Consider the following 10,853-nt stretch of genomic DNA (forward strand, 5'->3'; position numbering starts at 1 on the left):
ATGTCACAGTTAACAGAACGCCAGACCAGGTGTACCTACTAAGTCCACATCAAACTTTTTTAATGATTTTAGTGACCTCCTGTCTGTGATATGTATTTATTATGACTGTTTAATTATTGTGGGAGACTTCAACTTTCACGTTGACAACCCTGAAGACAGAAGTGCAAAAGAACTGTGTGACACACTTAGAAACTTTGGTTTAACTCAACATGTTAAACAGCCAACACACAAACAGGGACATATTTTAGACCAGGGGTCCGTTCTTCGTACGTCACTAACTCAGTTAGCAGGATTTCATTGTTGACGATTTGGCATGATCTTGGATCGTTTGGTTCTTCGAAAGACTTCCTGCACTTGTTGTCATAGCAACATGTGCGCCAGCTTGAGCCTGCTCCAGAGCAGGCTTATTTCATGTAAACAAGATTAGATCACGGCTGTATAAGCGGAGGAGATAGGGAAGTCTGTCGTAGCCATGTCCATTTTTATGACTGCAACCTGTTGCGGAAGGTGCAAGAATAATTTGCAGAGCTTTTTGAATTAATCGCGTATTGCGCAATAGACAGGATCCTTCAGCGCAACGCGACAGTAGAGAGATTTTTCTTGGTGGCTGTTATAAACAGACAAACACATCATTTAACAGTGGCTTTTAAAGAGGAAAAAGTGGTGTTGGAGCCATAAATCTAAAATTTTAAGTTATTTGTATGATAGTTTGCTTTTTATTTTTATCATATTCAGTAAGAAGAGTTGTTCGGGCCATTTTATTGTGAAGTTTAGTTTTACTTTGAAAGGCTTGCTTCCTGTCGAGCCGTATATTGTATTAGAAAAAACTATGGATGGATTATCTAGACACGGAGCAATACAGTTTTACCGTGTAAACTGTGGATGACTTGGAAAAGGAAGATTTTCATTTTTTATGGATAAAGATTGTTTTTTTTTTTTTTGTTAAAATTCCCAGTTTGCACGTGTCCTTTACTTCCTGTATCTAAGGAATGACATAACATGACAATCTCTTGACATAACAAGTGCCTTTTTAAAATAAAGTATAATAATTAAAGGCTACCATTTTGTAGAATATTCTTGTATTTCATTTTTACTTGTCCCCATGTTCTAGTGGGTCCCGTGGAGGCTCTGACATAAAAGAACATAGTACTTATTATTAAAATGCAAAAATTCATACTGTAGAAAGTGATAGAAACATCTACCATGGACAGTATTTATGCATTAATTTGTCTGCTGCTTTTTGCCAGCCCTCTCTCTTGGCTTTATCAGATTTTGAGGTGTTTTAATTAATGACTCAAATTCGGCATAACCTTCCATTAAAAGCTCGTGTTCTGCTTGAGAGAAAAACTGTGGGCGTTCTTTGCTGAACAGCCAATAGCAGCGTTGCTGATCATTGTTTCTACTATCGATACATTTCCCCTTTTAAACAAACGCATGAACGCGCAGTTGTCTCAGATAACTCAATCCAGCCATACTAATCATAAACAACAGGTGTGTTGGAAGAACCCAATTAGCCGGATCATGATTAGCCGGATGAAATCATCTTGGATGTGTCATTTGATCTTGGATGTTTTAAGCAACGTACGAAGAACGGACCCCTGATCATCACTAAAGGTTTGATCAGGTCTAAAATATTGACAAACTTCTACTCCAGAACTATAGGCCCATCTCAAACCTCCCCTTTATCAGTAAGTTAATTGAAAAAGCTGTGTTTCAACAATTAAACACCTTCCTAACAACGACCAGCCACTTTGACATTTTCCAGTCAAGCTTCCGTGCTCACCACAGTACAGAGACCGCCCTTATCAAAGTGTTTAATGACATCCATATAAATACAGACTGTGGAAGAACCACCGTGCTGGTTCTATTAGACCTCACTGCAGCATTTGATACTGTCGATCACTCCATTCTGTTAGAGCGCTTGGAAAACCGGGTCGGCCTTTCTGGTACAGCTCTCAACTGGTTTAAATCCTACTTTATTGTTATTATCAGTAGGTAACTTTACATCAAAGATGACAAAAATCACATGTGGGGTTCCCCAAGGGTCCATCCTGGGTCCCCTCCTCTTCAATATCTACATGCTTCCCCTAGCTCAGGTAATAAAAAATAACAACATCAGCTACCATAACTATGCAGATGACACACAGCTCTACATCACCATGTCACCAGGTGACTATAAACCAGTTCAAGCACTGAGTAAATGCCTTGAAGAAATCAATGCCTGGATGTGCCTAAACTTTCTTCAATTGAATAAAAACAAAACAGAGGTAATAATATTTGGACCAGTAGAGGAGAGATCAAGAGTTAGCACACAGCTTTAGTCGCTTCTGCTAGGAACCACGGATCAGGCCCGAAATTTGGGTGTAGTGATGGACTCAGACCTGAACCTCCAAAAGCATCTAAAGACAATTACAAGGTCAGCTTTCTATCACCTGAGGAACATTTCCAGGATTAAAGGACTAATGTCTCAGAAGGATCTGTAAAAACTAATCCATGCGTTTATATTTAGTAGAATTGATTACTGCAACAGTGTTTTCACAGGTCTGCCTAAAAAGGGGATCAGACAGCTGCAGCTGATCCAGAACGCTGCTGCCCGTGTCCTCACTAAGACTAAGAAAGTAGAGCACATAACCCCAGTTCTAAAGTCCTTGCACTAGCTCCCTGTATCTCAAAGAATAGACTTTAAAATACTCCTGTTAGTCTATAAATCACTGAATGGTCTAGCACCTAAATACATCACAGACTTGTTATCAGTGTATCAACCCTCCAGACCACTCAGGTCTTCTGGCTCCAGCCTACTCTGCATAACTAGAACACGAACCAAACACGGAGAAGCAGCATTTAGTTCCTATGCTCCACTTATCTGGAACAAACTTCCAGAAAACTGTAAAAGTGTGGAAAGCCTGAGTTCTTTTAAATCAAGATTAAAAACACATTTGTTTAAAATTGCCTTTGACTGTTCTAGTTAAACTGTTTTAATGTTCTTTTTTGTTTCTACATTCTATCCCTACTTGCTTTTATTCTATTTTATTGTCCTATATCTTAATCATGTAAAGCACTTTGCATTGTCTCTGTACTGAATTGTGCTATATAAATAAATTTGCCTTGCCTTGCCTTCAAGATGAAAGAATTACAATTTGGCCTCTTCCACATCTCACATAATCCTAATTGAAAACTTGTGGCCCTTCTTTAACAATCACTGAGCAGCATCTGGGAGGCTGCTACGCAGAAAATTGATCACAGAACTGACAGAATGCTTATGAGTGTCATAAAAAGCAGAGGGTATATATGGGTCGCTGTTATTTTAAATAATTTAAATGTTTATTTGCAAATGTTTTAGTTGTGTTTTTTATGTTCTCACTAACGTAATCAAGGAAGTGCCAAATTGGAGGACGATAGAAGAAACGATCTGCAGGAATTTCTTCAGAGAAATATCTGTTCTACTACAACAATCTCCCACATTCTTCAGTTGTGTGAAAGAACATCTAGGATTCCAAGACTGAAGTCTTTTGATCCTAATAAAGAAAGATTATATCTTAGCCTAATAAAGGCCAATATATAATCTTTTAAAACCTTGTGCGAGAATGTGGGTGATAGTTCCAAAGGGTTTGTCAGATACAGAACCAACACTGATTACTACAAAAAAGAAACTTACCAAAATGAAACATGGTGGTGCCAACATAATAATCTGTGTTCACTTTCCTTCAGATCGAACCAATGATTTGTGTCAATATGGATGACAATATGAACAGTTCCAAATGGCAGTCAATTTGACCAAAATCCTCAGGTGTCTGATAGAAAGCAGAAATTTGTTTTTTCAACATCACTGTGAGTCCATATATCCAAATGAATAATATAAGGTCTTCCTGGGAATAATATTAAAGTGTAAAAATGGCCTAACTCATGCAAAATTAAATCTGCCAAAAAAGGCTTACCAGAAGAGGGATGTGGACAAGAATTGTCCTTACCATATAAAATATTTGAAAAACCAATGTGTAATGCTGATGAAGAATTGAATCAAAGGGTGCATCATAATATAAATAAAGGGTGAATACAGGTATAGATTTTGTTTATTTCAAGTTGAATCCTGCATTTGTAAACATTTTGAACTCATTTATCATGTTATTTTTTACAGCAGTTTTGATCTTTTTGAGATAGAATTATGAGTTAAAAAGGATCAATTCTGGGTTCACCCTTTTGGTATTGTGAAGTAGATATACTACTTTGGTTGTCCGGCATTATTACTCAAGTTCACCTCAGGTTATTTGATACTATTTTTATCCTTTGTATGAAGTGATCCCATAAGTGAGTTTCAGTATCAGAAGCACATTTATTGCATTTAATTGTAAAGGATGGCTCCAAAATGTGATTACCATCTTTTGAATCCTAATAAACATACTGAGGCAGATACAAAGAAACAGCCTAAACTAACTGATCACCCTGCAGATGTTGCACAGAAAAGTGTTCCCCAATTAGTCATTCTCACTCTCTCTCTGCCTTATCCCAGTTTTTTATTCTCTCCTTCTCACTCGAGGACACTCTGCCAGAGGCTGACCAAGATAAAGTTTTGACAGGCAGGAACATTTGTTTTAATCAGGTGTTTGCAGACGCTTACCTGACCTCCATTAGTTGAAGTTTTAATTGAAATTAACCCCCACAACTACCCCAATTAACCCACGTCCCCCCTGACTGGCACCCGCTCTCATCCTGAGCATCTGTTTCAGGACGGGGGAAATGGGAGAGAGTGGGGAAACCAAGGGGAGGGGTGTGATGCCGAGGAGATGGTGTTGTCACCCGAGGAGAGGCGGCATCACGTTGAGTGCACTGTGACTGTGCCTAGCATGCAATGAAGCCCCAGGGAGCCTCCTGTCTCTCAGTCTACAACATTCCAGCATGGAGGCTACACATGGCTTAATTTTGACCAGCAGGAGGTGTGGAAGATAGTTGGAGGGATCAATCCAAACATGGCACAGGATGATGATGTCCCATGGTGGGGCACTCACTGCAAGGGGACATGGTAAAGCTTTAAAATGAGAGTGTGATGAAGGGGGAGGGGGCAAGGAAGCAGGTGGCATTTATTGTACAGCCAACTTTCCTTCTTAAGCCGTCCTGCAGGAGATAAGAGGGTATACTGCCTCTTGGCTTCTGAAGAAGTCCAAAGACTAATGAGTATGTACCATCCAAGACTGTGCATGTGCACAGCTTGGAGTATGTTTGTTTTCCAATTTTTCATGCCTGTGGTTTATTAGAATTTTTTGTTTCCATTAGATGTATATTCTATGTGCACTTTAAAGATAAAGGTAATATCACATGCACATCAGCTATCAACTTCCATGCTATATGACACTGTATTTTAAAGATGATGAAGTCTTCTGTGCCTGATGTCAAATTTAGGTCAGTTTCCAATCCAAAGAAAAGGTTAAAAAACAAAACAAAACTGGACTTCTGTTCTGTAGGTGAAGACGTTTCGCTTCCCATCCAGAAGTGAAACGACAAAAGACACGCCACAGAACAGAATGGGGAGAAGATTAAGAGCAAAAACATTGTCATCCAATATGTTGCTGATATCTCTGAAAAACTTTTGCTGGATTTTCTCTAAACACAAGATCCCAGTACACTTTAAACATAACAGGACTCTCAGACAGAGGCTGGTCCATCCTAAGGACAAAACTCCAAACATAAGATGAAGGGAGTGGTGTATGCAGTTCAGTGCAGTGAGGAATGTTCTGATCTTTATATTGGAGAAACAACCTCTCCACAGACGCATGGCTCAACACAGGAGAACTACCTCCTCAGGACAAGACTCAGCCATCCACCTGCACCTCAAGGATAAAGGACACTCTTTTCAAGACCAAAATGTTCACATTTTGAACAGAGAAGTTTCACCCCAATTCACACCTTCATGCATGTGACCACAACATTTCTCCTGTGAGCCAGGCAAACGATGAGCCTAAGGACTCAAGGACATTGTGAGGGGCGATCAGTTGCAGGTTAATCTACATGTGAATCTAAGCTCTAACGAGGCCTCACCAGCAGGTCTAAAAAGCTTGAAACGCCACACTACTGCAGACATTTTGAATTGAGAAAGCTTCCCGGATAGGAAGCAAAAGGTCTTCAGCTTCAGAAAAGAAGTTAAGTTGTTTTATATTTTAACCTTTTTTTGGATTGATCATGACCTGGATGACTGAAAATCTTCACCAACATAGGACAGCTTCCATATTAAGCTCTTGTTAAGCTACTTTTTGTTGTATCTTGTTGAAGGAATAACTGCACTTTTTTCAGGTTTTCTCCAGCTGCTTTACAAATTACTTTTTTCTTATGTTACAATTTTGTTCCCAAATGAATCAAATGAAATATTTTCCTCAAAGCTCTACACACAGTACCTCCAAATGTCAAGGGATGTTTCAGTGAAAAACGTTTGGTTGAAATTTTGCCAATTCACAAAATATTTAAAGCTATAACACCTCTGGCACCATTCAAAGCCTTAAGTCTTTATGTACTCTAGAATCTAGAATCAATCTGTTGTGGGATATTTCTACTATTCTTCTTGGCAAACCCTCTGTCTACCAATGCTATGTGGCTAGTTTTCAGAGATGTTCTAATGGATTTTTAACCATATTCTCACTTTATTGTCTTGGTTGTTATCCCTTGGTGATACTGCTACTACTACTATACTATGAATAATTTTATTTGTCATTTCAACTTTTTCAACAATTATAATGAAATTCATCCTCTGCATTTAACCTATTCCTTAGGGAGCAGTGGTCTGCCAATGTGAAGCACTCAGGGGGCATTCTAAAATTAAGGGTCTTGCTAGATGCCGGTGAGGGTGCCTGCAATGGCAATCTACTATTTTTGTTTGCGCTTCTATAACTGAGGAATAAAAACATGACTTTATTGATTTTACAGAGACCCAAAACCAGATCATGGATGCTCATGGTCGCTCTGAACATCCCCCTTCTGTGGCCTCAAGGTGCGTTCACATTAAACATGAATGGTGCCACAATGATGCCACTTTAGCTTTCCGTCACTCACCTGGCATTATCGGCAGCTGTTTGCACAGCAGGCGATAAGCCAGAAATACAGTAGTAAAATGGCACTATCTAGTGAAGTTTTCACTTAACTGTTACTTCATTCTTCTCACTCAGTCTTGTGGTCATTTATGGACTTGTCTCTGTAGTAATAATTGGTTGAGTCATACAACTCAGGGCGACCCTAGATTTTCACCATCAGCTTGTTTTCCACATTGAATGAAAACTGCTTTGTATCTACCCTGTGTTTCAAAAAAGGTTTAAACACAGGGTTGGTGCTTGTCATGTGGTTAATAAGCTATCATAATATTATTATTTTTTGCCATTTTGGTTTTTAAGGCTATTTTCCTAACATGGTAATACTTTGTAAAATGATATATTGAAATGCATAATGGCATACAGAATAAATCTAATATATCTAATATTTGCATGTGTATATGTTTTTAAGACATCATACTGTTTTGTATTCACCTGTAGACCTTTACAGATAGTGCAGATGGTACACTTTGTAAACAATTTTGAGTTTCCGTTGACAAAAACTGGACTAAAACTATTGCACATAGAAATGACTGAATATGACAAAAACGAATAAGCATTTTCGTCAAAAAGACAGCGGCTCAATCAGAATACCCTTATAGAGTAAGGGGCCTTTAGCCAAAGCGGAAGTGCGTCAGTGGTCACTATAATAAGGGCTGTCCAAATAGTGCAGTCAGTGAGGAAAGAGATAGGAAAAGGAGCCTGTATGCTCCATGCTGCTGCTAGTTTTGCCTAGGAACCCTGCCACGTCCCTTACCAGCACTAAGAAGCTTTAAGATATGATTCTCAACATTCTCAGTCCTGCCCTTCTCACCCTCTTCACACATGATCTGCTATCCACGCCACAAACATGGTTTTAAAAGTTTGCAGACGACACCACCGTGGTGAGTCTCATAGCCAACATTGTTAAATGTTACAAATATTATTTTAATTTCTCCTTCTCACATATAAAGCCCTCAATAAGCAAGCTCCATCATATATCAGAGCTCTCATTACCCCGTATGTTCCTAACAGAGCACTTCGCTCTCAGACTGCAGGTCTTCTGGTGGTTCCTAGAGTCTCTAAAAGTTCTTGCCTGGGGAACCAACTCCCGGTTTTGGTCTGTGAACCTGATACTCTGTCTACATTCGAGATTAGGGTTAAAACTTTCCTTTTTGATAAAGCTTATAGTTAGGTTATGCTGGGCTTTCTCTGTGGTTATGCTGCTATAGGATTAGGGATCTAGAAGAGATCAAGATCCATTTCTCTCACTCTGCTGAGTTCTCTTACAATTTGCATTGTTTATTGTTATTTCATCTTTTAACTTTATGTTCTCTTTGATTTTTACATCTGGTCCGGCGTTCTTAGAGCTGTGACAGGCCGTTCACACTGAACCTGGTTCTGGATGGAAGTAAATCTGTGTCACTGGAATCTGAATTAAAAATACCACTGAAATTTAAATGTTGTATGTTTGTACTTAATCTTTCAGTGTTAAAATATATTCAGAAAACATTTTTAACCTAAACAAAATTCATTGTCATTATTTCTATATAGTTAAAATTTAATTTGTTATTTTCTCTTCAAGCTAAAAATTCTAATTAGTATTTCAAAGTGATTACATTTTCAATACGTATTTTTCAGTTTAATTTTTCAGTGTTAAAAAAATCTTACCTGACTCCGCCAGATAGATTTGCTCCGCATATCCATCTGGAAACCTTCCGTTGAAGTAATTTTGGGAAGGGGCGAAAATACTGGTCAGCTGATTGGCCTATGTTGGTGATAGACGGGCCAAATAAACCAATCAGATTCGTCGTCGCTCTGTTACGAGCGACGACGAAAACACAACCACAAGCCAAGCTACTCTTGCTGCTGCAAGTAAAGGCTCGTTAGCTCAGCAGAGAAATACTCTGTAATTCCGATAAAACTTGCTCGATAGCCACGCTAACGCTAGATTCATCGGCTGAAGCTCCCATGTTCTTAGACTGAACTGTCGCGCTTCCCGTTGCGTCACACCTCAACCCGCCTCAAAGCCAACGCTGATTGGACGTTCGTTTGGTGAACGGCTCCAAATTTTCTTTAACGGAGAGTATCCAGACTGATCTGCGAGTCAAACCTTGAAACCTCGCGAGATCAGGATGGTCTCACGAGGCTAAAAAAAATCAGCATATAAAAAAAATTCAAACTCAATATTTTCAGCCTCCTGAGACTCAACTTGCTCCATTTCACTGTCCTAAATTCAGAGTTTAAATTTGGTGTAAAAAGGGAAGGGTTACTTCAGGTCACAGACATTAGCAATGGATTGTGGTGTCCAACACCCAGCCAATCCCGTTACGTTTTCTTAGTCACGTGACGTGGCGCACGCGCTGAAGGAAAACCAGCATCTCGGAGGTGGTCATGTAAGCTAAGGCTAATTGAACGGTGAGTTTATTGCTTTCCCTTTTCTGTAGCATTGCTTTACTTTGCGCATGAAAGTCAATAAATTATCTTACAACTTGATTTAAAACACGGGTTTGGGTAGCTATGAATTAAATAACATGCATTTTTAGCATATTCTAAAACTCAATGATTTTCTTTTAAAGGCTCATGCTTTTACATTGGCTATTAATTCTACTGACATTCCTGTCTTCAGTGCAACATGAATTATTAACATTTTGGTGTACACATTAGTGTTGGCTAAGATCCTTGTTTTTAGTTTGATTACCAGTTCACTGGTTATGCAATAGCTTTCACGAGTTTAGAAATAAAATTGCTATTTATTTTAAATAGGTTCTTGGACGAGTCACAAGACAGATAAAGCAGCTTAGACAAGGCTTGAAAGAAACCCCAATATGGACACTGGTGACTGGGCGACTAGATGCTGTACCCCTCCTTTTTCCAAAAGAGGAACCATCCCTGTGTCCAGAGGTAACTTTTAAATTACTAGAATTATGGTTTTGCATCCCTCATCGATTTCATCAAACATATTTTATTTAAGACATTTTTATGCAAACCTGCAGAATAGAAATGTTAAACAACACAATTAATGTTTTCCTCCTGAATTAAGGTTATACTTCAGCATATCACTTGGCAAGAAACCGATAATGGAAGTCTTGAAGATAACGATAACTGCTCAAGTGAAACCAAATGGCACATTTCAGGATATCTGAGACAGTTCATCGCAAATTGTGAGTTTACCAGTGTCTGATTGGAGGTTTTCAATTACTTTGCTAGAAAGCATCGCTATGGGAATGATTGTTTCTTACTACTTAGCAGTGATACGTCACAGTTGAGATTTAATCTTAGCTCCAGAGTAAATCAAACAGTGAAGTTTGCATGTTCCCATGTATACTGTCTGTGTAGCTCAGCTCTGTTGCAACATGTAGATCCAAAGCTTTACATGTGGATTTTAAGAAAATGGAAAACTGTCTAGCAGATTTCCTTTTACCTTAGTCTTACAAACATACTAATTTATCTGTATGTTGTGGTTTATGGATAAATTAGATTGTGCTCATTTATTTTGTTTCCTTTCAAAGCCACACCACCTGAACTGAAAGGGCTCATGAAATTCTGGATGGGAGAGTATATCAACACGTCTGTCTGTGGAGTTTGTCCAAAGCAAGTACCCCACAGCTGCCACTTGCTATGAAACTTTGGAAATCCCAAGCCACTACAAGGACAACAAATCTTTAATGAAGATATTTTAGCCTGTATTTCCTTTGCCAAACTGGCTTTGGTCTGCTGTGACTATTCAACATGCCTTTGGAAACATGATCTGCATTTATGCTGTTTCAGAATTTTCCATCTATGTGAAGCGGCATTGTTTTAATG

The sequence above is a fragment of the Fundulus heteroclitus genome, unplaced genomic scaffold (genome assembly GCF_011125445.2).
Source record: "Fundulus heteroclitus isolate FHET01 unplaced genomic scaffold, MU-UCD_Fhet_4.1 scaffold_150, whole genome shotgun sequence".
Lineage (NCBI taxonomy): Eukaryota > Metazoa > Chordata > Actinopteri > Cyprinodontiformes > Fundulidae > Fundulus > Fundulus heteroclitus.